Here is a 27,905-nt window from a genome sequence, read left to right on the forward strand (position 1 = left end):
GGCCAGTGCCAGGGGAGGTTTCCAAAGGGGGTACCAATAGTGCTTTTAAGAAATATACACAAGGGGACACCTGGGTGGCTCAGTTGGTTAAGCAGCTGCCTTCGGCTCAGGTCATGATCCCAGCGTCCTGGGATCGAGTCCCACATTGGGCTCCTTGCTTGGCGGGGAGCCTGCTTCTCCCTCTGCCTCTGCCTGCCATTCTGTCTGCCTGTGCTCGCTCTCTCTCCCTCTCTCTCTGACAAAAAAAAAAAAAAAAAAAAAAAAAAAAAGAAATATACACAAGGACATACACGGTTGCCAGAAAATGGTTCATTAAATATGGAAGGTAAAGCACCCAGATGGAAAGTGAGTGATACAGAGAATGGAAGTTATAATAAATCAGCTCCTTTTTATTCTTCATGGACTGGGCTGTCAAGTTTGGTATCTACCTTGCTTTGGGTTCCAATAGGAATGGACTGGTGGGTCCCTAATGCGGAGAAGCTGTCTGGAAAGGCAAGGATTGCTGAGTGTCTGTGATCTGGGATCCCACAATCTGGGATGGGGCTAGAGGTCCTTCGGGGACCTCCAAATTGTTGATTTTTACCAGAGCACGTCAGAGAGTGTCAGGCAACAGCAACAGAATCTTTAAAAGAGAAGTTGGCATTTTGGTCCTGAAATATGTTCTTACCACAAGACACAGTGGAAATTGTGGAATAAAGTTATCTTTAAGCCGTTCTTACTTGAATTACCTGAACCTGTAGGAGATCTTTACTACACAACTCTGTGACGTGTACTTTCCAGTGACAATAAGAATTTCCACTTATTATGGGAATGCCAGCTGTGTTCCTGCCTCTGTGCTGAGGGCCTGACGTGCATGTTTGGTGTCTTACCTCCGCAGCCGTTTCATGGGATGTGACTATAATGATTCTTGTTTTACACATGGGGATGCTGAGGCTTACAGGGGCGATGTGACTTCTGCCAGGACCACAGAACATGAGAATGTCTCTGTCCACTGTGCTCTGTCCACTGCTCTGCTGAGTGCTCCCCATGATTATATAAAATACAAATAAAATAAAAATCAAGCAGTTTTATGTGATAGACACATATTGTAAGCTTGATAGAGAGCTTTTACATTCGCCACATCTCTAGTACGACCTGGCCACAAAGCGGGCGGGAGTGTGGCTCTGGCCACAGGGAGATCCACGTTTGGGTCTCTGAATTTCAGATTTCAGATACACACTATATGGCTTTAATTTCCAAGCTCTTATTATTGGGGATAATGAGAACTGACTAGACCGGGTTTTGGCAACCCCCCGCCCCCTCTAAGTGCTTGAAATTCAAGTACAATGGCCAGAATTCTAAAAGAATTTTGTAGAAATGTATGCAGCTCATATGTACGGATAAAATCATTTGTGCTTTTGGTCTCGTGTCACTCTTTAAAAAACGCACAGGCCTGAGTCACACTGTGGCCGCATCTAAATAAAATTTAGATGCCGCGGGATACGGTTCTGAATCTGCCCTCTGAGCTTGGTGAATTATAATTTTGTCTGGGGACTTGTCATTTTCCCTGCCCTTGGTGACTGCCGCGTTTCTCATGCCAGCAATATTGAAAATAATGTTTTGGTCTCCAGTTACCTTTTATGGGATTTACCTAAATTTATACCAGAGAACTGGATCTGAGATGAGTATTGAGAATTTCTTGCCTCTGTATGCTCCGTTAAAAAATTTCCAGTACATTTCTTAGATCACTGATCTATTCAACAGTGATGACTGGGTGCTTCCGTGGGCCAGCGGCTGTGCTCCCCTGAGCACTCTCCTCTTGTCCAGTCCGTTTCTCAGCAAAGCCGCTAACCACCTCGGAGCGCCCAGTGGTGCTCACCAGTCTCCCAAACATTTGCTGGAAGCCAGCTCTCTGGAGGGGTTGTCAGGTGTTAAGGCAGAGTCATAAGTAGCTAGAACATGTTAGAGTGGGAGGACCCTCCCAGGCATCGGAGCACAGGGAGGGAGAATCCCCCGGAAGCAAACAAACTAAATGCTGCGTAGACAGGTGACGATCATTTAACCCGTCTCCCTCATTGTACAGATAAGATATTGAGGCTCCAAGAAAAATCATTTGGTCAAATGAAGTAACCAGTACTATCGGAGCTTCATTTTGGGATTTGGTGACCTCTTTGGCTTTAAGCTCCACCAGTTGGATTAAGGAATAAAATTGCCCTTTAAAACATTTTTCTGTTTTGACTTTTATATTTTTCGAAATAGCCGACCTCTGGTGAAGAGAATCAATATCATCAGCCCCGGTTTCTGGATTATGAACTTCAGGTGCACAAAACTGACACGACTCGCTCATGGCCACTCTGCTGGTTAATGACAGAATCCGACCCGGAGCTTGACTGTCCTGTCCCTTTGTCACCACGGCCTGCCTGGAGAAGTGCCCTTCTGTGTCACTGGGAAGGGAAGAGGGGAGAATAGGGTTGGAAGTGGAGGGCCGGGAATCTGTCTGGCATCTGGGAGCCTGATGTGTGGTATTTTGGGTTCTGCAGTGGGGTTGCCATTTCTCTGGCACTGCTTGCTCTGTGTGGGTGGGAAGCTGATTGGGATTTTTCTGCTTCTCCTGCTCCTTCTCTTCTTTCACCTTCATACAAAGCATCCTCTTCCTTTGAGATTCCTGCCTTCCCCCTTCTTGCTGCTGTCACCTTCTGACTTGACAGTGACGTGGCTGTGTTTATTGAAGATTTGACAAGCTCCAAGTCTCTCTCTCTGCGCCAGGTCCTGGTGTCAGTGCAAGTGACATCAGGATCCATGTGGAGATCCTCCCCTCCTGTCCCCTCCCCACCCCTTCTCCCTTTCCCCTTTCCCCCCTTCCCCAGCTTTGGGGAGTTTCTTGACCTTTTAACCATCTTTGGAACCATCCAAAGATCTGGAACCATCTTTGTTTTCGCTTCAGCTCAGCTACCCTTCCCCCGTGGCCACACCCCCGACCACCTGCAGGAGTCTGAGCCCCCGCTGATGTCTTGGACTGTGGAATCCCACACCTCTACCTACAGCGTCTTATCATTCTGGTGCTCGCTCCCTTATGCCCACATGGCCTACTTTCTGGCCTGTCCGAGGTTTTGGCCGGATCCACCTCTGACTTTTGTGTTAGTCGGTCTCCCCCAACATGCTTCGGTTTTCTTCTCCATCTAGCCACGCCCAGCGCATGTCTCAGCCTCCTGGACTTTCTGTCTTTCTCATCCTGTGGACCTTCCGCCTAGTGATACTCCAGCCATTCATGGCGCCTCCCTCACCCCCGCAGGCTGCGCAATGTATGAAAACCCGGCTGGTAGTGTGGTGCCCTGAGGATTCTTGTTTCCAGCCTCCCCATGGTCAACAAGCTCAGCGCTGCTCCTCTTAGCGGGAACCTCGTTGCCGTTTGTGATGTCTTCATGGATTTCTCATTGGTGCCATTTCCCATTTCCCCAAATGGCTCTTCCAAATGGCCACGACTCTCCTTGAGCCTTCTCACCTGCTCCCAGTGGATCTCTTTTGTGGCATCTTCTTTATCTGTTCACCCCTTAAATGTGCATGGGCCGCAGGGTTCTGTCTTCGCCTTCTTACTTTTAGCCTTACTGGCATCCAGGTGTAGACAACTCACGGAGTTACATCTCCACCGTAATTTCTGCTGCGTTTCAGCCTTGTTCTCATCTGCTGTGGCTGCCTCCAATGAGATGCTCTCCAAGCACCTTGCACTCAGCTGTGTGCCGATCTGATCTCCTGACCCGGTGTTCTTGCCATATTCCCAGTCTTGGTGAATGAAGCCTCTGTCTTCGAGGCCGTGCAAGCCAGAAACCAGAGTCATCCTAAGTGCTTTTGCTCCCTTTCAGCTTGCACATCTGATTGGCCCTTCAGTTCTGTCTCCTTAATATTTCCTGTGTCCTCCCTTCCTCCTACAGCCTTTACTCAGGCCCCTGTGATCTTCTGGCTGGCAATTTCTGTAGCCTCCTATCTGGTCTGTCTCCTCCCTTCCACCTCAGTCCATCCTCCACAGGTCTTTCTAGATCAGAAAACAAATTATATTTCCCTCCTTAGCCTAGGGCTGAAAATTGGATCCAGCTTACAGATAGGTTTTATTTGACTCATAGCATTAGCCTGCACCATGTTTAAAAACAACTTTCTTTTTGGCTTTACTTGCTATATTAAAAATGAGAAGATTTCACATTAACAACTCCAGTTTTCCCGCTGATCTTTGAAAGCTGGATATCTTGGTCCTCTGGCTTCTGTGTTCCTCTAACACAGCAGCTAGCTGGACACAAAGACATCCGTACCTTCTCCAGTTGGTCACAGATCCATCCTTTCCCCAGCGTGCTTTATTCACCACATCATCCACCTGGGTTTGGTTTGTGAGATGAAGTTGGGCCTCCTCTAGGTTTAAGGGGCCCCCTGCAGTGCTTGTGTCTCCGGCCCATCAAGCTTCATTTCTGGGAGCGCCTCAAAGTCGGCATCCTGTTTCACACCTCTCTGCCTTGGCACATATCCCTCTTCTGGTTAAAACGCACACAAGAGGCAATACTCTATCCTGAGGATCTTCGCAATCAAGTCAGATGGCAGTTCCATCCTTAATTGTTTGGGTCAGGAGCCCACAAACCCCTAGAGTATTCTTTTCTAAATGATTTTGTTGGCAATACACAATAAGAACTATACTTTATATTTTGGCTTAGCACTTGCATACATGCACGGGTGCGCAGACTCATGTCCACAACTGAACAAAAGTGTTGAGATGTAATGCCATTACCTCTCTTCCTCCCTCCTTCCTTTTCCCCTCTTCCTCCCTTCCTCCTTTTCTTCCTTTTGCTTCTAAGCTGGTCATGACCCTCTACGTTGATTTCATGATCCAATAATTGCGATGCATCACAATCCATACTAAGTAAAACACTGCCTAAGGTGGGGGTGTGTCTATAAATCCTTAAGCTCATGTGTTTAAATTTAATGTTTCCCATACCTGCATTTTTCTGGGAGAGAGGAACTTCATTGGCCCTCCACTTTCCAAGGACCCTGATGAAAACAGATTTCGTAACCACTGATTCAGATAATTTATTTTCGGTGGGATTTGATGTTGCCAGCTTGGTGCACCCAAGCACAGAAATTAGCGATAATTATTTTGAATGTGTGCCCTTTGTGTCAGCTCTCTGACATGTCCTGTATTGTTTGTTTGTTTTTTTTTTGTTTTTTTTTGTTTTTTTTTTTAAGATTTTATTTATTTATTTGACAGACAGAGATCACAGGTAGACAGAGAGGCAGGCAGAGAGAGAGAGGGAAGCAGGCTCCCTGCTGAGCAGAGAGCCCGATGTGGGACTCGATCCCAGGACCCCGAGATCATGACCTGAGCTGAAGGCAGCGGCTTAACCCACTGAGCCACCCAGGCGCCCTATTGTTTGTTGTTAAATGAAGTTAATACTCGCAGACTCATAGGGAGGGTGAAATGGATCCCTTAAATCTCTTGTACATGTGGGAGGGAAAAACTGGGTGAGGCTTCATAAAAAGGATTTACTGGGTGAAGGAGGTTTAATAAAACCTTCATTTGAAGTCAAATAAAATAATAACCGAGAAAAAAAATGTTTTTGGCATATATCAGGTAATTTATTCAGCAACTGTCCTTGGTCATAGGGATGAAGAAAATAGTGGGGAACAGAATAAATATCCTTACCCTCATGGGTCTTTCAATCCAGAAAAGAAAAATGAGAAATAGAAATAGAGCATCAATAAGGCATTCATGTAAATAGAATCAATATCATAAATGTATTGATGCCTAAATATATAATAGAAACACTTAGGTTAGGCTTTTGGAAGGGGCTGTGAGGGAGTAACTGAAAAGACTTTACAAGGTGACCAAAATTATTTGGAGCTCAAAATGATTTTAAACAGTGGTTTTGAGTCATAGACTATTCAAATATAACTACCAAGCAAATTAACAACAGCAACAAAATTTGAGGTTAAATATCCTCTGGTAATATCTTTTCTAGAATCTTCCTATATGTTTTGTTTTCAGAAGAACTGAAACCTGCACCAGGAATAGTATCTTATCTGTGTGGGAGGTAACATTAGCCCCGTTTTCAGAGAAGGGAGGCTCTGTATCTATAGGCTTAGGGACAGGGAAGGTTCATGACTTCTCCAAGTAGGGCTGTTTATTATTAGCTCTGTGTACCATTCCTTTGAGTGATTCCGGCAGTTGGAGCGAGACTAACTCATTTCTACAAGAGTCAAAGAACGAAAGATGACCATTGTGATGTGCCCTTTTTTGTTTGTTTGTTTTTTGGTTTTACTAACAAAATACAATTTTATTTTAATTTGTGTGTGTGTGTGTGACTGTAACAAAACCGTGTCACCCCCCCCTCACCAAAATTGGCACGCAAAGAAGGAAAAATAGAATCCAGAATCCCACAGCCCCAACCCACCCGCTGTTCGCAACTGAGTGTTGCTTTAATGTGCTTGGCTCGCTTTCAGAAGGGCTGGGAGGGGAGGGGGCTCCTGCCGGCTTCCACGTATGCCTCACACGTGCACGGGCCATATGGCCCACGAGTGTGCATGTGCAGAGGAGGGCTGGCTGCCGGGACCCCTAGGCTTTCCATTTGGTGTCTCTGTTTTCAAATGATCTTTGGTCCAAGTCGTATGACCTGGTATGTCTCACAGACAGGTGGATGTGGATAGTACTGGGGAGCCGCAGCACACACTTATCTTTGCTAACCTTATGTTGTAATCCAGCAGAGCTCTCGACTGCCTTAGCAAAGCTCCTGAGAGCCCTGAAATTCTGGGAGGCCTAACATGTGCTGTCTGCTCTGTACTTTTCTCTCTTAAGGCCCCCTGACCCCACGTCACACGGAGAGATTACCTCCTAGGACATCATCTTCATGAATCCAACTGAAAAGGATCAGGGCACCTTCCAGGAAGCTGCTGCTTCTTTGGATTCTTCTTGTTCTTGTCCCCCCCACCACCACCCCCAGAACTCTTTGGCTAACCTTCGCTTTCATATACCCAGATGCCAGATGAGGTCTTCTTGCTCCTTAAACTCGTCTTTTAGATTGGCTTGAGCCCCGCTGTTGCCTGCAGGTGGAAGGATGAGGCTCTAAGATTCCTGCCAATTTTCAGGGGCTTATGTTCTTAAACTCGCTTCTGCCTTTGAGCTTCTGCTTGCACTGAGAGTGCTCAGGTTAGGGGCTGTCTGTCCTTGTTCTTCACATGTCCATCTGGATCATACGGAATTTGGTCCTTTTTCTTAATTTCTTCAAAAACAGCCCATGCGAACTAAGCATTTGTACACACATGGAAAGCTTTATTCTTTAATTAAGAACATTATATATATATATATATGTTATTTATATATTATATATATTAAATATATATATTTATTTATATATAAATATAAATATTTATTTATTCCATGTACGCACATGGAAAGCTTTATTCTTTAATTAAGAACATTATATATATATATTTATATATATATTTAGATTTTATTTATTTATTTGACAGAGAGAAATCACAAGTAGGCAGAGAGGTAGGCAGAGAGAGAGAAGGAAGCAGGCTCCCTGCTGAGCAGAGAGCCCAATTCAGGGCTCGATCCCAGGACCCTGGGATCATGACCTGAGCCGAAGGCAGAGGCTTTAACCCACTGAGCCATCCAGGCTCCCATTTATATATATATATATATATATTATTTTTTTTTTTTAAGGATTTTATTTATTTATTTGACAGAGAGAGAGAGATCACAAGCAGGCAGAGAGGCAGGCAGAGAGAGAGGAGGAAGCAGGCTCCCTGCTGAATTGGGACTCAATCCCAGGACCCTGGGATCATGACTGAGCTGAAGCCAGAGGCTTAATCCCCTGAGCCACCCAGGCACCCCAAGAACATTTTTACATTACATCCCCAGAACTTATTTATCTTCTAACTGAATGTTTGTACCTTTTGATCACCTTCATTCATTTTACTCATCCCTCGCTCTGACTCTGGGACTGCCAATCAGTTCTCTGTTTCTATGAGTTTGGTTTTTTAGATTCCACATATAAGTGAGATTATATAGTTCTCTTTGTCTCACTTATTTTACTTAGCATAATGTCCTCAAGGTTTAAACATGTTGTCACAGATGGCCAGAGTTACTTCTTTTTGTGGCTGCATAATATTTCATTATATATATGTGTGTGTGTGTGTGTGTGTGTGTGACATGCTAAAAATATCATATGATATACATACATATCACATTTTCTTTATCCATTTATCCATTGATGGACTCTTAGATTGTTTCCACGTCTTGGCTGTTGTAAATAATGCTGCAGTGAACGTGGAAGTGCAAATCTCTCTTTGACATAGTGTGTTTGTTCCCGTTTGATAAATACCCAGAAGTGAAATTGCTAGATCGTATGGTTGTTCTATTTTTAAATTTTTGAGGCATCTCTAGACTACTTCCCATAGTGGCTGCACCAATTTATATTCCCATCAACAATGCACAAGGATTCCCTTTTCTCCACATTCTTATCAGTACTTGTCTCTTGTCGTTTTGACGGTAGCCTTTCTTTTTTTTTTTTTTTAAAGATTCTATTTATTCACTTAACAGACAGAGATCACAAGCAGGCAGAGAGACAGGCAGAGAGGGGGAAGCAGGCTCCCAACAGGGAGAGAGCCCAACGTGGGGCTCGATCCCAGGACCCTGGGATCATGACCTGAGCCGAAGGTAGAGGCTTAAACCACTGAGCCACCCAGGTGCCCCTTGATGGTAGCCTTTCTAACTGGTGTGAGGCGCCGTCTCATTGGGGATTTGATTTCTGTTTCCCCAATGATAGTGATGGTGACTGCCTTTGCACACACCTGTTGGCCATTTGTAAAAACGTTCTTTGGAACGTTCAGTTCCTCTGCCCATTTTTAACTGGATTGTTTGGGGTTTTTTTTTTGCTACTGAATTGTATAAGTTCTTATTAACCCCTTATCAGACATATGATTTGCAACTATCTTCTCCCATTGCCTTTTCATTTTATTACCGGTTTCCTTTGCTGGGAAGAACCTTTTTAGTTTGATGCAGTTCCACAAGTTTGTTTTTGCTTTTGTTGCCTTTGGTAAGAAGATTTTAATGAGGGTTGGGGAGTCCAAAGGATGTGCACAGCAAAGCAGGTAAATGGCTTTAAAAAGCTCATGCTGCGTCCCTGTTCTGACAGCTTCTCTGGCCAACTCTGAAAACCCTCAGCCTTCTGCTCCTGTCTTTCCATCTTCTCTCTCCCCTTTCATCCCTACCCCCCACCCCCACACTCCTCAACAGTTTTCACTGAGAGCTGTTGAGGTTTTTTTGGTCACTTCCTACTCTCCATGATTCTGCATGTGAAGTCTCACCTTCCAAGCCCAGGGAGCTCAGCAAGTTCCCCACTCCTAAATGAGATAATTCCCTTCTTAAGAACTGTTAAGATAATAGAAAGTTCACCCTCTTAGTCAGTTATCTACCTTCTAGAGAAAAAGAAGGTGCAGTAAATTAGACTATTCTGAAATGAGGAATAGATATTTGTTGTACACAAAGAATAAAAAACGGAAAGTACCTTTTGCCACACATTCTTTTCTGAAATGCACTGGAACTAATAGGTGCTGGAACTAAGGGGGAAATTCTTTTAACCAATAACTGGTGTGGGGGCGGGGGGGTGGGCAATAGGAAGTAGAGAACTAAATTAGGAGCTGGAAGTGAAATGCAGGGGACTTTGCCACTTAACAACTATATGACTTTGGCTTTGGACCATTCACTTTGGGGCCAGTTTTTCATATATGTGTGTGTGTGTGTGTGTGTGTGTGTATGTGTGTGTGTGTGTGTGTGTAAATTTTAGAACTTCCTAAACACAGGTACCTTTGTGCCGTGTTTTGTGCATCTCTGTATCCTGGCTCTCCATGGCCAAGATGATACAGATTTTCCTCTGTTAAACAGTTGTTTACCTCACCTCTCACATTGTCCTTAAGATTAGGTGTCCTGCCCTTAAACTGAACTCTAAAAAAGGCCAAACGTTGTTTGCATGGAAAACTTTTTCTCCTGTAAAAAAACCTTAATGGTCAGAGTTTAGATGCTAGGGGGTTGTGGGGGGGGCCAGGTGTCATAACACCTGTGTTTGTTTCTTTTTTGGAGGGGTTTGGAAGAGTCTCAAAACTATGCCTCCAACGCTGAAACCAAATCATGTCAACACTGACACTTATGAAACCTGAGACTCTTTAAGATCCTGGTGTACTAACGTATTGGCTTAATGGCTTCACAGAATTCTTTATCAGATTCAGAAAGGTGATGGTTGGTAATTTATTGTTCTCCAAAGGGCTTTTTGTAGGAAAGTAAAATAGAAGATATTTACCACCCTGCAGTTTCCCACTGAGAGCTCTTTTTTTCTTGCTGGTTTTCTGGTGATAAAAGGAGGCAGCATTTCTTCCAAGATATTTCCCTCCTTCTTTGTGCTTCACAGACATTTTTGCTAATCCGCTAATTTCATTAAGGGTGGGCTCCAATGTCACACACTTTGGATGGTGACTTTTCCCAGAACCAAGTAAGAAGGGGAAAGAAAATCAATAAAGATCAGTTGCTAAATCAAGGTCATTCTGCTTGCTTTTTCCTTTCCGTTCCCATCCCTCATTTATTCTCTTTCTTTGGAAAACACCCCTTTTGAATGACTTCACTTGATCATTATCATAATCCTCTTTCTCAGTTTAAAGTGAAAGCCCCATAGCTTGTTTTTCTAGTGGATTCTCGCCTCTTTTTTTTTTTCCTTTCTCTCTCTTTCCAGTTCTTTTATTTCCATGGTGGTTTTCTGTAAGTCCTCAGGGCATTTTGGGATGAAATTTGGAAGGAAAGCTCAATACAGTATAGAGTTACCTTTCACCCATCTCAGAGTAGGGAAAAAAAAACTCTTGAAACAGCCAGGAACAAACCCCAGGGAGTCTGGGCTGGCAAGGGGTCACAAAGGCCATTTTGTCTTTTCTCATTCTCCTCTTTCTATTATCGCTGCCTTTCTGTCTTCTATTTCTCTTTGTAGCCCTCTGCTGTGCCCTTTTTTGCAGAACTGTAGAGGTTAGATGTGGAGCATGGACCATGGGATTCATGAAGACCAACCCCCTCATTTTTTTGGAAAAGGAAGCTAAGGCTTGGAGAAGTTGGCATTAAAGGAAGCAGTGCACTGTAGCGGAGAGATTATCCCAAGGTTTGGGACCGCAAAGAGGTGGGCTCCCACGCTCGCTCAGCCACTCACTAGCTGGGTGCTCTTGGGCAAGTCTCTTAACGGCATGGCTGGTGTATATGGCATACATAGAAGGGCACAGTAATATGCCTTGTGGAGTTCGAGGGTTATGTGAGATGGTGAATTTCCTGTTCCTAGGCAATGCCTAGGAAATGACTCCGGAATACAGCAACTGTTATGACAAGCTAGTGAGAGGGAGTACCTGGAGTAGGTCTTGTTACAGGTTTCTTATGCTAATGGACGATGTTAACAGTCTAGGTTCTGAAACACCTGCCTTAATCCATCTGGTGCTCTGCTTTCCAAAATTTTCAGTCTTCATGGCTTTTGACCTTGAGGTTGGCTTTTCTGCTCATGACCTCATCTTACCCCTTGATATTAATACTGCATTTTAAATTCTACCAGGTCCCCTGCGGACCCATGCACGGAACATGGGTGGGCATAGGGGATGGGTAGAAGCATTTGACTTTGTCCTCGGAGTAGATACAGGATCTGGGTCCATGGAGAAGGAAGAAGGGAGATCCAAGAAGGATTTGCAAGTGTGTTTGGGATAATAGCGAATTGTCTCAAAGGCCAGGAAGAATACCATTTCGAGAAGGCAGAACTAGCCCCCTCTGGGAAAGGCTGCAGAGGTATGGAATGAGGAGAAATGAGGAAAAGTGAATGGATTTGGCTACCCAAGTTTCCTTCTCGAGCTCTGCAAGGGCTGCTTTGATGGAGTGGAGAGGACACGAGGTGGGTTGTGAAGAGTTATGGAAGGAGGGAGAGGTGGGAAAGTGTGGTCTGTGAGTGTAGACCAAGCATCTCCACCTGCTGGTCTCCAAGTTCTTCAGCCTAAGTTGTTAGAGGCAAAGCGAGAAATGCAGTTAATGTAGCATGTTTTTCACAAGTTTTATTTATTTTTAGTAGTTATCCTGTAATTTGAGATTATACTCTCACTTTTTCGGCTTCAAAATGCCTTTTCTCTTATGAGATGATGGTACTTCTCAACCCTAGCTGCACATCAGAGCCACCTGGGAAGCTCGTCGAGACAACGGAGTCCTGGCTGCATCTCAGGTAACTGAATCAGAATCCTGGGACAGACCAGGCAGAGGTGATTCTGGGGTGCGGCCAGAAGTGGGACCCTCTCTGCCAGTGCATAGTAGGAATTCCATGGTGGTGGTGGTGGTGGTGGTTTCGTTTTAATGTTTAAATGCCCTTATTTGGCAAAATTAGAAACTGGAAACTCTTGGTTCACTTTGCCTAACTTTGTTTGCTCTGTTTTCATTTTTACTTCATTTTTGGTTTTGACGATTTGTAAAATTCCAATGGCAGGGACCCAAGTGCTGGTAACGTTACACACGACAAGGGAGAGTGTGTGATCGATTTCTTTTTAAGGACTTAGCTCCCCCAGTGCTTCTGCCTGGCAGTCAGTGTATTCACATTTTCAGAAACAGTGCGTTTGTAGGAAGGAAAACTCACTTGTGTTCTCCAGCACAGATTGCCTATCACTGAGGATTACTGAGAGATCAAGTCAGACACTCACATGTGATGGAGGTCAAGCATGCAGGCCGTCCTGCCTTTGAGACTTCCCTTGCCTCTTTGGTGGGGAAGAGGGTTCTTGTGGTTCAGCTGTGCCTTCTACTCTAGCTACACACAGGACGTCTTGTCCTTTCTGACCTTGAGGGGGAAACATCTTTTTACTCACAGCTGCAGGTCTGAAATGCAGCATCCCGTAAGTGAAGCATGAGCATTTCTGCTTTGTGGTGCTTCTAGTTATTTTAATGTTTAAAGGTCAGAGCAGGAAACGTCTTAAATGCAAAGCATTTAATTTCCATTAGAGTTAAAGCTTTCTAAGCCTGTGTTATAGCCAATAAAAATGATGATGTTTAAGTCAGCTAGTGTTCTATTTCTTTCATGAACATTTTACATGAACTACACAGGAAGAAAAGTCTATATGTTTACCCAACATTATGTCCAATGAATACTGGAAACTTGTCGTCTTGGGTTATTATATGAGTAACTCCTATTATATATATCCAAATGGTAAAAAGAATCATGTGTATTGTTCCTGGGGCTTGTTTTGTAGACTAAGTATATTGGCTAAATCCTGTTAATATGAGCATTCCCTGAATTACTAATACCCTTACAAACTTGCTATAAATAAGACTGTTTGGGCTCACAGTTCTTGGAAAAGTGGCTGGGTTCTATACTGGGGCAAGAAGTAGTGTTTCTGGGTACTGCCTTACTCCAGCATTAGTACTGAAGTACAGAGTGTTGTATAATAATGAGTGTCTTTAAGAGGTTTGGTGGCAAAGAAACCAGTTTTACTTTGTTTACTCCAGAGTTTCCTCAATTTATTTGAACGTGGAATCCTTTTATCACGAATGCCTATTAACATTCCACCGAGTGAGGGATCTATGCAATATGACTTTTGTTGGACGTGGATTTACAATAATGAATTCTGGGAGAAGATGTTTTTCCTTAACAATGCTCGTTTAGGATTGTTACATACTATCACTTAGCAAAATATGTAAATACACTTGACCCTTGAACAATGTGGGGTTGGGGGAGGGGTAGGCGGGGGTTAAGGATATTGATCCCCGTGCATTTAAAAATCCATATATAATTTCTGACTCCCCCCAGACTTAACTACTCATAACCTAGTGTTAACCGGAAGCCTTACCAATGACATAAATAGTTGATTAGCATGTATTTTACATGTTATTATATTTTGTATTCTTACAATAAAATAAGCTAGAGAAAAGAAAATGTAAAGAAAATCACAAGGAAAATACTTTTACAGTCTTGTACTGTAAAAATTGCGCGTCTGGGTGAACCAGCGCAGTTCAAGCCCCTGTTGTTCAAGGGTCAACTGTATCTCAACTTGTGATGACTTTGGTCTTTTTATATTACAGTTCAATCTGTGTAATTAATTAATTATCTTTACTTATTTATTGGATGAGGATTTTTTTTTTTTTTTGGATGAGGATATTTTATCTTTATTAACACTGTTTCAGGCACCAGAGAAGCAATGAAAAGAACAATCACAGTGAACAATTTAACGTCTTTAGAGGTCTGCGTCAGCTGGTGTGGGCTTCTTGCCCACTGACGTCCAGAAGCTGCTTTTAGCTTCACAGAGAGCTGTCCTTTTGGACTGTCTTGTTGGAGAAGGTGAGAATACTGAGATGTGTTTGGTGCCTCTACTTGAGGTGTTCCCATCTACAAAAAGAAAATCAGAACAGGGTCTGACAAAAGAATGGTGTGTGATGACACGTCAGAATTTCCGTCTCCAAGATCTGGTGGTTTATGGATACAGAAAATCTGAAACTCCCTGGAAATCCTGAACTAGCCTCTGACAAAGCATTTGTGACACTGTAATTTCTTCATTCAGCAAGTCTAGGAACTAGTATTTTTATTAACTGCCACGCTCAATTAGTACACAAATCTAGAAGCCTCTTGACATTGTAATTGATAGTTTTGAAGATCATCATTATAAATGAGCTTCTGCAACACCCTTACGTGCCTTCAGAATCACACAAAAATTAAGCGAAGCGCGGTGTGGATTTAGCATGAAGTGTGTTCCAGGGTAAGATAATTTATGAAATGAATAACCCATGGATGACTACATAGTCTGGCAAGAGAGCTTTCAATTAATTGTGATAAACAACACAAAATTTAGCTTCTTAATCATTTTCAAGGTGTACAGTTCAGCAGTGTCAAATATATTCATACTATTATGAAACAGATCTCAGGAACTTTTTGACTTGCAAATCTGCGACTCAGTACCCATCAAACAATAGCTCCCATTTCCCCCTCCTGCCAGCCCCTGGTAAGCATTATTCTACTTTCTCTATGAATGTCTCTATGTCTCTGATGAATGTCTCTATGAATATGTCTCTATGAATCTGACAGTTGCAGCTACCTCACATAAGTGGACCCCAGCAGCACTTGTCTTTTCGTGACTGGCTTATTTCACTTAGCACAGTGTCCTCAAGGTTCACCCATGGTGTAGTGTGTGTCAGGATTTTCTTCCTTTTAAAGGCTGAATAATATTCCGTTGCATGTATAGAACACATTTTCTTTATCCGTTCATCAGTCAGTGGACATTTGGGTTGCTTCTAACTCTTGGTTGTTGTGAATATTGTAAAGAACTTGTAAAAAAATGATGTATAGTTTCTATCCTAGGCCGGTAATACAGTTCACTTAACAACCCTCCACTGATGGATTTATAGGTGACTTATGGTTTCCCCTACCGTAAACATCTGATGAAGTGTTTCACATGAATCATTGATTATGTCTCTGGTTATTTGCTTAGAGTAAATTCCTGGCATGGAGTTACTGGATCAAAAGGGGTGTGCATTTTTATGGCATTTAGCACATGCTATCAAATTATCTTCCATAAGTGCATGAAGAGTGTAGGAGGGAACTGATTTCTCCGTACCCTCGCCAATGTTGGGTATTGTCATTAAGAAGCAAAACAGCAGAAGACCTTTGCCAGCTTGCTGATTAGAAATGGTATCATATTCATATTGTTGTTTTAAGGTGCATTTCTTTGATTAGCAGCAGAGAGACTGAAGTTTGTTTTTTCATGTGTTGATTAGCTGTTTGTGTGTGTCTTTAAGATTCTATTCACATTCTGCACTCATTTTTCTATTAAGCTACTGGATATTATTTCCTATTGACTTGAAGACCTCTTTAGAGTCATAGTATTAAATTTTTATCGTATGTTGCAGTTATTTTCCCCCAACTTATCATTTTCCTTTTAATTTTTATGGTGTTTTTCGACATCTGACATTTGGTATAGCTAGATCAATGAATCTTTACCTTTCTGGTTTCTTTCCTTGGTGCATTATTGATAACACTGGTGAAATATTAGGCAAAGCAAATTTACTTTTCCCTGCTTCCTGCTTCAGAAAGACAAAGCTGTAGCCATGTTAGGTTAGTGTAGGGCATTATACATTTCATAATCAATCACTTATTCATTCAGAAATACGTATCGAGCACCCATTGTATTCTAGGCACCTGTGTTAGGTGCTGGGTTACACAACATGCATCTGGGTTGCATGATATGGTGCCGATACATTATGGATTTTGAGACAGTTCCAATTTCAAATATGACCTGTTCTGGATTTGACTTCTGAATGTATGGATGTATTATCCTTAGGCTCATATGGGATCCTTCTTTGCCTGCCTACATCTGGACCCAGAAAGCAAGTACATCATCCAGGCTGCAGCTGGAAGGGGACCCAGGTCTTGCTGCAGGGCAAGGCAAACATTGCTCCTTCTTGTTCTAAAAGGGAGCAGTCTTTGTTTGGGGGACCCAGTGGGACAACCAAGTCCCTGGGGTCGTTCACTGGCCCGCGCTGCTCCACTGGCTCATTCATTTCCTTTCTAAGTTACACAGAAGTCAGAGCCCAAGATAGGACCCTCATATCCATGGGCATCTTTCTTTACTTTGTTGCCAGGGGAGAGGGCCAAAGGGAAGCAGCTATAAATGCGGATGACTTCCAACCATTAAAAAGACCTTCTTCAAGCAGCCCCAGACACCATGGTTGAGGACCTGTCCTGTGGTAGGGTGACCACCCGTGAATTAGGAGCCCTGAAGCCCCTCCATGTGAGAGGTGTCCCTGCTTATCGGGCTGCAGGACTTCTCGGGATGACACTGGTGGAAAATCATGAGGGTCCCACATGGCAGTATTATGCCTTCATTGTACTTGGTTTTAGCACTTGGGCAGGTCCAGGAAATGAATTTTTTAAAATCACACTGTTGTACCACTATTGGTCAGCTTCCCATTCCTGAAGCGCTCTCCTTTGGGATTCTATATATTTCGTAGGTTTTCCCCTTAGTAAATTCTTGTAATTCAAAACAAATAATGGGTGGTTATTTAATAATAGTGACTTTCTGGAGAAGGAAGTTGAGGCAGATGGACTGTTACCAGCCCATGCATATATGGCTGGGGTGGGAGGCAGGGGGATTTTCAGCATGTTTTGGTTTTATCTGTAGCTGGATGCCAGCTGTATTATGAGACAATATAAATTCAGATCCTTTTTATTCAGAAAGCTCATTCATTTGATCATCCTAGATACCCTTGTAATTCTATTGGGTGACATTAGAGGGGTCACGGACTCAGAGTCAGAGCACTCTCTACCTGCTTTCCTATAGAACTTTCATGTTTCGATGGAGACGTTCTCCATCTGCTCTGTCCATGCAGTAGCCACCAGCCACATGTCGCCACTGAACATTTGCAGTGTGGCTAGGAACTGAGTTGGACATTCTGATTAATTTTGATTAATTTAAATAGCCACATGTGGCTCGTGGCTAGTGTATTAGACAACACAGATTTCTGAAGGACAGCATTCATGGTTTTTTTTTTTTTTTCTTTTACTGGAATTCACTGTGAGAAGCACATTCTATATTGTTCTACAGCACAGACAGAATTCGCCTCTTGTCAGAATTCCCCAAACAGTATTTAGCCTGACTACAAGCCGTGCATGCTAGTAACTTCTATTTTGTTCTGTTCCATTTCATTTTTTTAAAAGGCTGGTGGTGACTTGATACATTGATTTTCGAGACTCTTGGGTAGGTTTCAAGCCCCAGGTTTAAGAACACTGCCTCCTTATGTTATCTGCCCTGCACCTGGAGCCCTTCCTTCTACCTTTTTTCTCTGCATCTACCCTCCTTGTACGGTTTTTGCATTGGCTGTTCCCTCTGCCTGGTATGCTTTTCCCTACGTCATCTCATGACTGCATTTCTCACATCCTCAGATTTCTGCTCTGATGTTCAACCAAAGATTTCCTCCAGTAACCACCGTACTGGAGTGCTCTGGGAGGCTCCCCACCCCTCCTATCCTTGGTTTGCTTTTTTCTGTAGTGATGCTCTTCTCCTGATGTGGGTATCATTTGTTTATTGTTTGCCTCCTCAGCTAGAATGTCAGCCCCACGAAGGCAGGCACGGACTGCTTTGTTGGCTGGTATGTCTCAGCATCCAAACTAGGCTTTTAATAAGTATTTATTGAGTAACTGAATGGACATGGCCCCAGGAACTTGCTGAGATTTTTTTGTTATGGCTTTATATGCCGAGAGGTGTGTGGGAGCTTTCATTCATTCCTTTGGAGATACCATGTTCATCCCAGTGGCCTGGCTCATCCTCTGGGCACAGGGGATGGAAACACTAGAGGAGAAGGGAGACACATCTCCGTCCTTTTAAAAAATTTAATTGGCGTCTGGGACTCTGCCGTGTATGGGTCCAGGGATGCAGTGTTGGAGGTTATCTGAAATAGGCACTAGACAATGAAAGGAGTTGGGTGGAGATTTTGCATTTCCTAAAAGTAAAAACAGCCCTTCATAGAGCCACTGAGTGGTGGGGCCAGCACTGCAAGGAAGGTATAGGAAAAGAAGCAGACAGAATTTGATGGGGAGCACTGGGCGGGTATCCCATCTTAGCCAATGTTACAGGCTATGCGAGTTAAGACTAGCCCTCAGCACCCAGCTTCCATTCCAGAAGCTCCCCATGCATCTCTTTATGTTTTTCTTCTGCATTTTCCTCTCAGCATTGAAATAAAAACGCCCACCTTAAAAAAAAAAAAAAATAGGTTGTTGCTTCAGGGCTGAGGGACGAGCTTTATGAGAACAGAGTAATGGGCGTGGCGGATAGCTATCTAATTATAATCATACCTTGAAATTTTTATTAGCCAGTCTTTCTGCTTGATGGCTTCTGCTTCCACTACGGATATGTTGGTGGTTCTTGGATCCATTCTGAAGGCACAAAGTGTTTCTATTCTTGGTGTATTTTCCCTTGTCTTTCCTTAGAGCCAGATTTATTATTCCTTATGCTTCTCCCCTGTCCTTCATTAGAGAGTCATCAGGATGGTGCTATTTTTTTTCTCCTTTGTGGAGTGTACACAGTAAATAATTTGTTGAATGGCTTTCTTTTTTCAACAGGAAGTCTTCTAAAGACAGCCGATCACAGTATTAAGCCTCCGTGTAATAAACATGGAGCTGAGCCAATCCATCCAGAACATCTGAACCATCTCTTTATATCGTACACTCGAGCTTTTAGATGCATCAAGTTTACAGTACATCATCTGACACTATTTGTGATAAATATTCCCCAGTGATTAAATCATCATTTTATGATCTTATGCACAAGAAAGAGCATCCACAAAGCTAACTCCCTACTCTTCGAGCTCACATGTTAAGAGTCCCGGTTTGTAGATCAGAAACCTCTTATTAATTTTGATTGAGCTGTTCCAAAGAGGTCATGCAGATTTTCGTAAAACACTTTTATGTAAGAAATACCTTTTTTCCCCCCCTGCCTTCTTAGTGAGAGACAGAGTGGGGATTGAACCGCCTGGTGGGGAAAACCAGGAAATGGACCCTGGAGTCAATGAGAAGCGTTGCCTTGGTGGTCGTGGTTAATAAATATTTACAGCGAAGTCCTGAGCTGCAACTCTGCAGTTTTGTTAGCGTAAACGTTTCATGACCGCGGAATTCTTGATGAGCTCGTGGGGCAGGCGACGCGCGCAGCGTCTGGAGCGGGAGGAAACGGCGCGTGCGCTCGCTCGCGGGGTAGGGCGTCTGCAGGCGGCGCGGTTTTCTCTTAACCGAGTTAATGCAGTGGTCCCAGCTGGGATTTTGATCGCGCTCCACGGATGGAGCCCGTGGGAGGGTGACAAGGGACCCTCTAGCCCTGCGAAATGACGGTTGATTTACAGCGACGTGAAGCTAAAGCTGATAGTTTATATTTTAAATAATTCATAGTTAGCTCTGCAAACCAATGAGCCAGAGCCGTCCTCCTGGCAGAGCCCCTCTGGAGGATGGTGGAGATACTCGGGCAGGCGCATGAGCTCCCTCCGCTGGCATGTGGGCCCCTCAAAGCCCCTCTTCTCAGGCAGGGGACTGTGCCAATAGAAGTTTCGATTGGATGGCTGCCTAGGAGGAAAGGGAAGGTGCAAGGAGCTTTGGGGGAGAGTGGAGAGGGGCTGCTGGAGCCCACCACGGGGGTGGGGGTGGGGGAGCAGATCGGAGAGGAGAGCCCAGCGGGTGGGGAGACAGTGTCCTGCTACCGGGGCTTTTAGACTTATGCAATTATGTGACTTCTTGCCGCCCCAAGTGTGGGCTGTGGGCTGGTAACAATAGCATCACCTGGGAGCGTGCTCGAAATGCAGATGCCTAGGCCCTGACTCAGGCTTCTGGATTCTGAATCTTCATGTTAACGGGAGCTCCAGGTGACTCGTCTGCACATCAGAGCTTGAGAAGTGCTCACGAGGCACTTCCATTTTAATACTTTTACAGACCCTTGATCAAGCATTGAGTGTTAGTGACTTATAAAGCAGATTAGTAAGTCATTCCAAACATGCTGGTTTGCAGCCTGCCCCCCACCCCCACCATGTTTTAGGGAAGAAAGGATGGAATAACAACAATAATGTGAGATTGGCCAGGAATGGAGTTAGTGGGAATTTCAACACAGTTTTGGCCATGACACACCATTGCCGGTATCAACTCAGAATACAGATCTTCAGACTTGAGCAGCATCAGAATCACCTGAGGGCTTGTTAAAATGCCGTCGTTGGATCCCACCCCAGAGTTTCCGATATAGTAGATTTTGAGATAGGGGCTGAGAATCTGTGTTTCTAGCAGGATCCCAGGTGATGCTGCCTCTGGTCTGGAGACCTCACTCTGACAAGTGTAATTTTCTGGTCATGGCAACCACAGGGCGCTTGTTTGTGTGATCCCTGCCCAACGAAGTCTATGTTCTGGAGCCCAGCTTGGCCTCCTCTCCTGCCGGATCTCTCACCATACCTCTTCACTACTGTTCTCAGAGTGTCATCCACGATCCACCCATATTTGTGGGTTCCCAGAGTCCACTCTCTTGACCTTCTGAATCCCTCAGAGTGTGACACAGGATGGTTTGTGAGCATCCCAGGGTGACTCTTAGATGCACTTACGATAAACAGCCATTGCCCAGTGGGCTCCTACCAAAATGCATTACATTCTTCGTTGCTAGGGTGTTTTCTGCCCCTTCCTTGGCCCTTTGTCACTTTCCTTGGGCCACAGCCCCACAGGAATGCCCTTCCACATAGGCTCACTTGCTAAAATTCCCTTGTTCTTCCAGTCTTCCTCAGAATCTATGTCCTTTGAACCCTGGCTGCAAGTGATCCCTGGACTCTTCTTGTCTTTTAAAATAAGCTCTTTAAAATGGGATGTCAGTCCTTATATCTCAATTGTAATTAATTTTTATTAATTTTGCTAATTTTAAATTAATTAAATTTTCATTCCTCCCCAAGGAATGAACTTTTTCTGAGTTGAATTTATAGTATATGGCACAGGTGGCCTATAGTGAGGTGCAGGTCAGTGGGCATTGCCATGAAAAACAAGAAAAGGAATAACTTTATGACTTTCCAAAGTTGTTAAGGGTTATTAAAAAAACTTAATGGTACATGACACAAAACAGCACTGCCCCTAATACTGTTAAGTACGTGATTAGAGCCCCTATTGATTGTATGCTCTTGGATGGCTGAGACTGTCTTATATTCATCATATTGGTCCCTCACGTACCTGGCTTATAGTGGATGTTCAATAAATATTAGTTGAATGATGTAAATGTGATTTAATTATCTTTGGGTAAAGTTGACACCGTCCCTTTTCTGCTTTAGTCATTTATTGCATGTGGAAATATACACCCTGCTTTGGATGCTGATGAGAAGGGCAAATAGAAGAGATTCAGCCAGGAAAGTGATGATCTTTATTCAGGCTTTAAATGCACACAACTCCCTAGAGCCAGCACTGTTTCTGCAGAATCCTGGATGTGTGTGGGACTCAGAATGGGGAGGGGAGGGAGATGGGGCTGGGGGAAGGGCTATCCTCTAGAACTCTCTGTTTGAAGGGCATGGGGAAATCCTAAACTCCTCTAGCCCAGAGGCATTGGGTCTCCTGTATCTTTGCATCCCAGGTACTTAGTATAGAAAGCAGACTGGGAGTCAGTGCTTGCTGAATGAATGAAAGAGTGAGTTGGTGAATGAATGAATGAATGAATGATTGAATGAAATTGTGACTTTGAGTCCCTGTCCACATATCAAATCTTGACCTCTTTATGTCTCATTTGCTTCATTTTTAGGGCAGGGGTCTTATGATGTACTCTAACTTATCTCAAGGAATTTCTGAGAGCCCAAGATGATTTAATGAATCTGAAAGCACTATTTAAAGTGTTACATATGCTTTATTACTTAGATCATATGAGAACTTTTTCTGTGTTTCTTACAGACAGCTCTTCTTCTTGGTTCTGAAGGCCTATTTTAAAACTTTGTCAGTTAGGGGACTCTTGGTTCTCTTGGTTGGCTCATTCTCTGCTGATTTGCTCTGGATGGAGAACAGACAAAATGCAGGTTTGGAAGTGTTTCTGTGTCACCGTGGTGTACGGAGGGATCTTCCTGCTAATACTTGTTTCTCTGACAACTGTATTTCACACTTTGTACTGTGGCTTTCTTTGAAGACACTCCAGGCTTATAAGAATGATCTGTTGTGGCATTTCCTTTTGAGACATAAACGTTGAAATGAGATAAATACAGTAGTGGTATAGTAGTGAGAGTATAGTAGTGAGAGTGGGAGGAAATTGGCGTTTGGATTTGGATCACCTGTGTTCAAGTCCTGACTGCCCTTCATCTGCAATTTGCACGATCTTGGGCATTTTTTTTTCTTTTGTCATATTTTATAATGGAGAATTTAAAAAATACACAAAATATCCAAAATAGTATAATGAAGCCCCCATTTACCCATCACTCAGCTTCAGTGACTATTACCTGATCCAGTTTGTTTCAATGGTAACAGCCTCTACGCTTCCCCAATATAATTTTTAATAAAATGCAAGATGTTATATTCTTTCATTCATAGATCTTTCAAGGTTTATTTATTTATTTTGAGAGAGAGAGCAAGTGCCTGCTCGAATTGGGGGAGGGAGGGAGGGGAAGAGAACCTCAAATAGGCTCCCTTTGAGCATGGAGCCTGATTCAGTGCTCGATCTCATGACTCCGAGATCACGCCCTGAGCCAGATTCAAGAGTTGAATGCACAACCAACTGACCCACCCAGGCACCCCTCATTCGTAGATATTTCAATATGAATCTCTAAAAGGATAAGGATTATTTATTTATTTATTTTAAGTTGGCTCCATGCCCATCGTGGAGCTTGAACTCACAATCCTGACATGGAGACCTGAGCTGAAATCAAGAGTCAGACACTTAACCGACTGAGCCACCAAGGTGGCCTTTATTTTTTAATTTTTAAAATTTTAAATTTTTTCTTTTTCAAAGATTTCATTAAAGATCATTACGGAGCAAATCCAGACTCCAGATCCAGCCACCAAGGAGAGCCTGTTATACCATGGGTACCAGCTGTGGCTGGGCAGCGGCTCTGGCTTACCACCCTTCTGTTCTGAGATGGGGGTGGTGGGCTCTGTCTTCTCCATAACGCTCACATGATCAGGACAGGGTCTCGTAGGGCCAGTCTTAGCACTTGGATCCCAGGGAAGCACGATCTTCACTTTGATGCCCAGCCCACCCTGTCTGAGCAGCCCACAGCATACAGCAGCGTCAACCTAATAGTTCTCAGGGTCCCCACTGTGAATCAGCAAGTCATCCACAAACTTCATGAATTCAGCCCTCTGTCCTTGGAGTTTCCTAGACACCACGACCTCAGGGCCTTTGGCCTTACTCTCCATGCTGAACTGCAGCCTCCCCACCCCTACCTCACAGCAGGGCCTCCCAGGAGCTGGTACCGCAGAGGCTCGGCCTGGACCATAGCACACAGACCTCTTGTGGCCTCCTTTTCAGTGTGGAGCTCTGCAGTGCCCTTAAGGAAGCCAAACCTCTTCTGAACCACAGCAGTTGATTCTCAGATCCACTGGTCCTTCTCACCAAGAACATTCTGTGTCCTGGTGGCCAATGTGATAATTTCTGTCTTAGTGTACCTTGAGGTCCAGCCAAGGTGATGATTTCTGACTTGGTTAGTGTACCTTGGACCTCAACTCTGGAGTGACCATCTTCAGCCAGCTCCTGAGTGAGAAACTCATTTGGTTCAGCTCTGAAGGTGCCATCAGCAACAAACTTCCCCTTCTTGGAAATTTACACCATCATCTTGCCACCAAAAGGAAACAGATAAAGACTTTAAAAACACAACTAAAATGTCGTTATCACATTTGAACAAATTAATAATTCTTAATATCAATAGAATCTAATGTTATACATTTTCTATTTTCTTTTACAGTTTGTTTGAAAAAGGATCCAGTAAGCCCCACATCTGCTATTTGTAAAAATTCCTTTTAAGTGTCTTTTAATCTATAGGTTCTCCTTCATTTCTCTCTCTCTTTATTATATATAAAAGTGCAAGGGGAAAAAAGGCAACTTGTTTGCTTATGGAATTTGTCATTTTGGATTTTGCTGATTATATCTTTGTGGCATATTTTGTGTAAATTAGAGGCATGACCAGATTTAGGCTAGGGTTTTGGTTTTTGACCCTGAGCATGTTATTTGCTCTTTCTGACCTCTGTGAAATGGGGGTGCATACTACCCATCTCATAGCTGTTGTGAAATTAGAAAAGAGAATATCCAGGGACAGACCATGTCCACACCTCAGAAAAAGTAGTTGTCATGATGATTGGGTTATACTCTCTGTTAGCATGTGGGGGCTGGGCCCCAGGAAGCTATTTTCCTGCCACACTGTTCAGACTTAATATTGCAGCAGGTGCTGTGTCCGGAGCCTGAGCATCAGGTGGGCTGGGGGTCCCGCTCTACTGTATTCGCCTTGACAGGAATCGAAGTACTTCAACTCTCCGAGCTTTCCTCCTTTCTCAAATGCAGCTAATAACATGTGTCCTCAGAATTCTGAGAATAGAGGGGATGTATGTAAAGAACCTTGAGCGTAGTGGATGATCAAGGTTGATGATCTTTGTTACTGATGCTGATGTTGATAGTGATATTGATGATGATTTTGATGTTGATGATCTGTTGTTATTCTCATGTGGGACTTGGGGACACTTAGGTTGTAAAGAGATTCTGGGTGTGGCTGGGGGTGTAACTAAAACCCTTCTTTTTCTCTTTTAAGCGTATCTGGGGATAAAATAACCTACGATATAATCAAGAGAAAGAAAGGAAAGGACACCTTTTGGGTGCTGAGTACAATTACATTTACAGGTGTACAGATGCTGGAATGTGAATGGAAACATCTGCTTGCTTCCGCTCCAACCAGGAGACAGGTTGGGATTCTATTTTCCACTGTTATCAAATATGATAGGGGTGTAAAACCGGGAAAACACCACCATCACCAAAAGATCGAGAGTGACAGCATCAGGAAGGAGATGTATCAACTCTTTTGTGATGTGCCCCGTCTTTTGATACCCTGAGAAGAGTGAAATATCGTCTGTGGGGGATTCTTACTCAAGATGCCCAATCTCACTCATAGTGAGGAAACATCAGACACACCCAGATCAAGGGACATTATGCAAGAGACCTGACCAGTTCTCTTGGCCAATGTCACGGCTGTGAAAGGCAAAGACCAAGGACCCATCACAGGTTGGCAGAGGCTAACAAGACTTGAGAACTAAATGCCGTGTGGGACCCAGGATTGGATCCCGCATGAGAAAAAGAACATCAGGGGCAAAGCTGGCAGCATTCACATAAGGTCTGTCAAGTCATCAATATAATTTATCGGAGTTCTTTTCCTGGTTCCAGCAGTTGTATCATGATTATGTAAGATGTTAACTTTGGAGGAAGCTGGCTGAAGGGTACTGAACCCTCTGTACTGGTTTTGTGATGTTCTAGAAGTCTAGAATTCTTCCAGAAGTTAAAAACATGAGACAACGGTGCATGGCAGCCTTTGTGAAGTGTACCATTTTCTAGCAAGTGGAGCATGATTCTTTTCTGCTCATTAACTTAGGAACTAGAAATACCAATGTACTCTTGAGCTAAAGCAGTCAAGATCTATCTGGACTGGGGAAGTTCCTCACTGTAAATCGAGAGAGTGTTAATTGTTCGAGGTTCCCCAGAGACCTTCCGAGTACACAGGTGTTCGGGGCCTCCAGGTGGACTGCATTCTGGTGGTGTCATCTTTCATCCAGTTGATCTGGCAGATCTGACTGGCTAATAATGATAGTTACCTCCTTAGATTGGTGCCTGTTATATGCTTGAAACTTGAGCTGCTAAGTGCTTATCATCAATCCTTATCACATCTTTGGAAGGCAGGTGGTAGTTCCCCCATTTTATGATACATCTCAGAGAGACTCATTTGCCCAAGGTCACTCGGCTGCAATGGAAATCTGACTCCAAAGCTCAGACTCTGACAGCCGAGCCATTCTGCTTTCCCTCCCAGGTGCCCTTCTGGCCAGTCTAATCATGCCTTCGAGCCCCTGCTGGGCCTCTGGACATACCCCCGCCTTATCATTTATGCTTGCACTAGATATAAAAGAGGATTTAGGGGTACTGGTATTTTCCTATCCTCTTATATACTTTTATGTAGGCTCCTTGGGGGCTATTAATAAGCTTCTATGGTCAGATATCTTTGGGGGAACTTAGGGATAAATAAATTAAATAGCTCTCTACTTTTCCCCCAGCCACTGAGTGTGTTTGGAGAAAACCACATAACCAGGCTGACTAGTTCAGTTTATTTCTATTACCTTTAAATGGGTTGTTCAAGCTGCCCAGCAGTGCTGCCCAGTTGCCCTATCTGGGCACATACCCACGCTCTGGGATAACTGCTTCTCACCTTCTCCCCACTCAAAACATCCCCACATCTCCTAAAGAAAACCCTATTCCAACAGAGAATTTCCACAACCCCCACGGCCACCATGACCAAGCTGCCCAAATCCTGCCTCCTCTCCTGGTAAGGATGAAGCATCTTTGCCTCTTGTGCATGAGACAGAGGTCCTCCTGCCAGCACTTTCCCCTCCGGTCCCCTCTCTCCAGGTGCGGATGGGCATGCGCTCCATCTAGCATGTCAGAGAAGCCCTGCGTTGACCACATGGCCCTCTTCAGCTCTGAACCTCTTCCCCTTTCCAGCTAGCCTCCTTGGAAGAAACTTCTTTCAAACTGTCTCCTGTTCCTTTCTTCCCTTCTTGCTCTTTTTAAAAATTGAAGTGAAATTCACTTAACACAAAACGAACCACTTTAATGTTAAAACGTACAGTTCTGTGGCATTTAGTACATTCATGGTGCCGTGTAGCTCCATCTAGTTCCAAAGCCTTCCTGTCGTTCCCGAAGTGCCCCCCACCCCTTGCTGGTTACATGCTCCCCCTCTACTCTCCCCTCCCCCTTGCCTCCAGCAACCACCTGTCTGTTTTCTGTCTGGCGTTACCTGTTTTGTGTATTTTATAAAATGGGCTCATACAATATGTTGACCTTCTTTCACTTACATAACGTTTTCAGCGTTCATGCATGCAGAATTTCTTTACCTTTTACTGCTTTGTAAGATCCCGTTGTATGTATATGGCACCTTTTGTTTATCTCTTCCTTCATGGATGGAGAGTTGGGTTATTTCTACCTTCTGGCTGTTGTGAATAGTGCTGCTGTGAACATTCACGTACATGCATTTGTTTGAGGATCTGTTTTCTGTACTTCGGGGCATATCCCTAGGAGCGGAATTGCTGGGGCATATGGTAGTTCTATGTTTCAGTTTTTGAGTCGCTGCTGAACTGTTTGGTGGTTTGGACCAAGTGGCTGGACCATTTTACATTACCGTCAGCAATGTA

General features: G+C 43.8%; 1 protein-coding gene and 1 pseudogene across 3 annotated transcripts in view; one reads left to right on the forward strand and one right to left on the reverse strand.

Annotated features, from left to right (window-relative positions):
- KIAA1549L (KIAA1549 like) overlaps nt 1-27,905 on the forward strand; it is a 262,165-nt gene that overhangs the window by 21,269 nt on the left and 212,991 nt on the right. The window lies entirely within an intron of this gene.
- LOC125079463 (40S ribosomal protein S3-like) lies at nt 23,659-24,300 on the reverse strand (annotated as a pseudogene).

The sequence above is a fragment of the Lutra lutra genome, chromosome 10 (genome assembly GCF_902655055.1).
Source record: "Lutra lutra chromosome 10, mLutLut1.2, whole genome shotgun sequence".
Lineage (NCBI taxonomy): Eukaryota > Metazoa > Chordata > Mammalia > Carnivora > Mustelidae > Lutra > Lutra lutra.